Below are 6,000 nucleotides of genomic sequence, written 5' to 3'. Positions count from 1 at the left end.
GGAACTAAAAAAAAATGAAGAGATAAGCACCCCTGTTGCTCTCAGCAAGTGGGCACCACTTAGTGATTATACACCTCAAACAGAAGGTGAAGCATGACTTTTTGGTGACGATAAAGTGATAATTAATCCTTCCTTAGACAAGGATGATTACCTTATTCCTAAACTCCATCATTTATTTTCAGTTTAGCAGGGAAAAAACAAAGTTCACCAAGTTGGCTTGGTATTTGCTTACTAAGCAATTCGTACCAGATAATAATGTTAAGTTGTTTTGACATTACTATATAAAGAGTCACTGGAATCAATTCTCCTAGCTCTGGGTAGGCATCCCTAGTCAGGGGCCCTTCCAAACTTGCACCATTTGGTGGGCAAGGTTCCATGCCCTTGGGCACTATGCCCAGGAATTTGGCCAATTCCTGATTCATATGTTAATCCTCCTACAGGGAGGTTAATGGAAGGCTGCTACTGTGCATCAAATGATAGAACTTCACCTGAAGTTAATGGCAAACTTTATTTCTTACTACTTTCTCTAGTCCAGTCAGGTTTCCTAACAGTTCCTTGAATACCTGACAACTTTCTCTTTGTTGACATTTCCTTTGATGTAATTCACGTTGCATTCTTTGTCTAGAATGCCCTTTCTCTTATCTTGGCCAATCCAATTCTTCCTTTTGGAAAGCACAGTTCAAGCCTCACCTCTTTCATAGAACCTGTAACAGCATAAGACCACCCTAGGTGAAAAAAATCACTCTATTTGAGAGTCAGACGATTTGGTAACAAAACTCAGTTTTTCCATGTGAACTTGGGAAGTCATTTAACCTCCCTGGGACTCAATATCATTAGGATTAGATTTTAGGGAATTAGCCTATATGATCTTTAAGTTCCCTTTCAGCTCTTAATACTGTAAGCCTTCCATAATATTTATATCTAGCACCACATAGTTAAAAACATTTAACCAATGTTGATTTCAAGTGTGTTAGCTTGTTATTCTGATTTTAGGCTTCTTTCCCATGTAATCTGAGTATACACCAAAGCTTTATCCTGGGCTCTCTTTTCTTTTCTTTCTACACTCTCACTTGTTAAAGGCATCAAATACAGTGGGTTCATACTCTTTATGGGAATTATTCCTTGATCTACATATCCAGTCCTGGTTTCTTTCCTAAACTCTACTCCTAAAACTCTGCTACTTCTGTATCACCAACTGTCTGTTAGACATTTTGAACAAGATATCATTTCAAATTCAACCTATCTCAAAAGAGAACCTATTATCTACACATTCACCACTGAGACACCCTTCTACTAAAATTGTTTCTATTATATTTTTGTAGAATCAGTCTAAAACTTCACTCATCTATACCACATATCTAGCCAGCTCACAAAATTTGACTATTGTATCTCTACAGTACCTCTAATATATGTCTCATTCTTTCCATTAACAAAGGCTCCACGTTAGTTCAAACCCTCATCACCTCCAAGATAGAGTATTATAACAGTCAATTGATCTCCCTGCTTCAATCCATTTTTCATGCAACCAACAAAGTAGCTTTACAAAAAGCATAGATTTCACCATTTCTTTTCCCTTTGCAATAACCTCAAGTGACTATTTCTAATCATCTTTTGTTACTATTAATCTCTTAATTGTTAAATCTAATGGCTTTTACTCAGTCCTTATTCTCTTTAATCTCTCTGCAGCTTTTGATACTGTTGATCACTGTCCTCCTTGATATTCTCTTCTCTCTAGGTCTTTAGGATACCACCCTCTCCTTGTTCTTCTCCTACCTAACAATAATTCCTATTCACTTCGTTCTGTTGGTTCTTCTATCCAGATCACACTTTCTACCCATAGGTGTTCCATAGAGTTCTGTCCTGGGCTATCTTTTCTTCTGCCTCTTTACTATTTCACAAGGTGATCTTACCAGCTCCCATGGATTTAATTATTATTTCTTTGGGGATGACTAGCAATTCTACGTATTTTTGACCCAATCTCTCTACTGACCTCCAAGCTCCTATCTCTAACTGCCACTCAGATATCTAAAACTGGATGTCTAGTAGACATTTTGAAACTAATATATTGAAAACTGAATCACCTTTCCCCTAAACGATCCCCCATCCACTTTCCCTGTTGTTATTGTTGGTCTTTAGTTCTTGAAGAGCACCAATGACATCATGATGGTAATATCTTAACTTGTGAGTGAATTGTATTTAAGTGAGGCAGAATTTAACAAATTCTTCAGCCTCATTCCTTCTGAGTACACCTTCCCACTTATTGTAGAAGGCAACACTATCCTTTTAATCCCTCAGGCTCACAATTTAGGAGTCAAACTCAAAGTCTGTCAAGTTCTGCTGCCAAGGTCTATCAATTTTACCTTTAAAATATCTCTTGAATAGTTTTTCTTTTCTTCTATGACACCACTACCACTTTATTGCAGGCCCCCATCATCTCAGACCTTGATTATTGCAGTATCTTGCTAATGGATCTGCTTGATTCAAGCTTTTCTCTACCCTAATCCATCTTTTTTTTTCTTTTTCTTTTTCTTTTTTTGCAGGGTAATGGGGGTTAAGTGACTTGCCCAGGGCCACACAGCTAGTAAGTGTCAAGTGTCTGAGGGCAGATTTGAACTCAGGTCCTTCTGAATCCAGGGCCAGTGCTCTATCCACTGCACCACCTAGGTGCCCTGCTAATCCATCCTTAATTAAACTACTAACTTGAATTTTCTAAAGCACTAGTGAGAACACATCACACTTCTACTCAATATCCTCCAGTTATTTCTTATTGTCTCCTGGATCATTTATAAAATGCTGTGATTGGCATTAAAAATCCTTCATAACCTACCTTTCCAGTCTTTTTACATCTTCCTCCCTAACAAGTACTCTTTAATACAGTGAGAGTGGCCTCTTGATTGTTCCAGTCAGTTCTAGGAATTTTTACTGGCTACCTGTCATTATTGGAAAATGCTCTCCCTACTCTTCTCTTCATTCTGGCTTCTCTGACAACCTTTAAATCAAAATTAAAATTCCATCTTTTACAGGAAGCCTTTCCCAGTCCTTAATTCTAGTGCCATCCTTCTTCTAATTATTTACTATTTATCCTGTACATAACTCACTTTGCATTAATGTGTTTGCATATATTTCCTCCCTTTAGATTATAAGCTTCTTGAGGGGTAGTCCTAGTTTGCTAGGCAACCACCATGCATTTTTCAATAAATCGATATGCTAGGAAGATGGAACTTTTGTTCTCTCAATGATTTCTTCTTTTACCCACTACAGTTTTTGATGAAGCCAGACTGGTTAAGTCAAAACTCCAACTCCTGGGCCCACAGCCTTCCCGAAAAACTCAGGTAAATTTTTCACCTAGGGACTCTTTTCTTGGAACACTGCCCCTGGAGTTCAGACTCCTGCTCAATTACAGTTTCTTCTAAGCTAAGCAAAGTTTCAAAGGTTTAGTTTTACAATAAGTTTGTCTCAGGGATTTGGGTGGTTAGGTTTGATTAAGATTGCCACAGGTAATGGGTGGTTTAGGATCACGATTAAGTTTTAGTTTTCTTTTAAGTTCTCCCCCCATGGGTGGTAAAGGAAGATGGGTTCTAATACCAGCAAGATACATGTGAATTCACCCTTAAAACAGATGTTTGATAGTGTGGGATCAAGGGATGTACTTATGGTAAAAATTATTTGTGGTAAAGATTAATATTGTAGTTTTTTAGCTGACTCATTTGGGAGGGGCCACACCTGGCCCACCCTGAGGTTATGTATGCTACTGAGGTCAGAAGGAGAACTCTCCATAGGCAGTTTTGGAAGGACCTCCCCTTTTGGGAGAGGAAAGATTGAACTCTCCCTGAAGGGAGGCAGAGGGTTCTACTGGAGTGTGGTCTCTCGGGCTTCTCCCCTTGTGGTGGTGGTGCGAGCTCTCGCTCTCTTGGGCTTCCAGGCTTTGATGAGTTAATTACAGAAAACCCTAAATTCCTTTGAACTAGCTTAATTGGAAACGGTCTGGGTATTGCATAGGTTAAGTTTAAAGTTAAGAGTATTTATCTGTATTTCTATTTTCCTATTTCCTTATCTTTGATTTTTATTAGTTTTACCTTTGTTATTTAATTAATTCCCAAGTAATAAAATCTGATCCTTTTGTGAACTAAAGCTTAAAGGTTCCTTTCTTATTGGCCTGGGGGAAATATCTAAAAAGGGCAGTTCAGAGGGGAGGGTGAACCCAAAAGTTCCCTCATTATTTCCAGGACCCCAATATTCTGGCGAGTTACCCAAATAACGCTCCATATATCAAATTTTGGCCCTCACATACTCAAAAGTTATAAGAAAGACTAAACAGAACTTATTGAATTATATGACATCTCCCATAAATCTGTAAGGGATTCAAGTAGTAATTGACCCCACACATTGTTTTCATTATTATAAACTGAAAATAATTAAGGCTAACAAGTTTGTATTTATCTTATCATTTTTTCTTTTTTCTGGGAAAAAAAAATCTTTGTCTTGCATTGTGTTTGGTGTTTATAGATTCTGTTAATTGGAGTATTTATATTTAAATAGTATTTTCTTTTTTCTTGTTACATGTAAAAATAAATTTTAATGTACATTTAAATTGTCTTCAGTTCCTAATGTTCTCCTTCCCTCCTTCATTCCTACATTCAATCATGGAAAACATATTTCCATATTAGTCATGCTATGAAAGAAATAATAGACCAAAAGGGAAAACTATCAAAAAGATAAAGAAAGTGAAAATAATATGCTTTGATCTGCATTCTAACTCCTTCAGTTCTTTCTCTAAATGTGGATAGCATTATACATTGTGAATCCTTTGGCTTTGTCTTGAATCATCACATTGCTAAGAATAGCTAAGGCATTCGCAGTTGATCAACATACCACATTATAGTTACTATGTACAGTGTTCTACTGTTTCTGTTCACTTCACTCAGCTTTAGTTGTGAGTCTTTCCACGTTTTTCTGAAATCCACCTTCTCATTGTTTCTTACGACACATTAGTATTACATTACATTCATATACCACAACTTTTTTAGCCATTCTCCAATTAATGGGCATCCTCTCAATTTCCCATTCTTTGCTACCACAAAAAGAGCAGCTATAAATATTTTTGTACATATGGGTCCTTTCCCTTTTTTGTGATCTCTTTGGGATACAGATTTAGTAGTAGTGGTATTGCTGGATGAAAGGATGTTCAAAATTTTATAGCCATTTGGGCATAGTTCCAAATTGCTATCCACAATGGTTGGATCAGTTCACAACTACACTAACAATACATTAATATACCAGTTTTCCAACATCCTCTCCAAGATAAATCATTTTCCTTTTCTGTCACATTAGTCAATCTGATTTCCATTTCTTTAATAAATATTTCTTTAGAGCATTTTTCATATGATTATAGATAGATTTGATTTATGTCTGAAAACTGCCTATTCATTTCCTTTGACCATTTGTCAATTGGGGAATGACTTGTATTCTTATACATTTGGGTTAGTATTATATATGTTTGAGAAATGAGAGAAAATAATTATTAATAATGAATTTCTTGGGGACCCAGAAACCCAGTTTAGTCCCTTTCTCCCCCAACTTCAGAAAGTAGAATTCATTACTGGAATCTAGCTTGGTACAAGCTAAAGGGAACAAAAGGAATGGAGATTGATTCTTTTGTTTAGGTAAGTGGACTGATGGGATTATACTGCACTTGGACTTCCCTTTGCCCTAAATACTTACTGCCCAAAACAGGTCCATTAGCCATTAATATGTAAGTATCAATAATTTTAGAAAACACAGTTTAGTACAGTAATTAAAAAAACCCAGAAATAAGGCCTTTACCAGAGTTGTTTGCTGTAAATTTTTTCCCAGTTTTTTTTCTTTTCCTTGTAATCTTGGCTGCAGAATAGTTAGATCAGTTCACAACTCAACCAGCAGCTCCATTTATTCTTAAACTCTCTAGTATTTTTAATAGGAGTGATTTCTATTGGATTTGTTATTGATATGGACAATTGTGCT

The sequence above is a fragment of the Dromiciops gliroides genome, chromosome 1, assembly GCF_019393635.1.
Source record: "Dromiciops gliroides isolate mDroGli1 chromosome 1, mDroGli1.pri, whole genome shotgun sequence".
In the NCBI taxonomy this organism is placed as follows: Eukaryota; Metazoa; Chordata; class Mammalia; order Microbiotheria; family Microbiotheriidae; genus Dromiciops; species Dromiciops gliroides.
Note: the sequence above shows the minus strand (reverse complement) of the source record.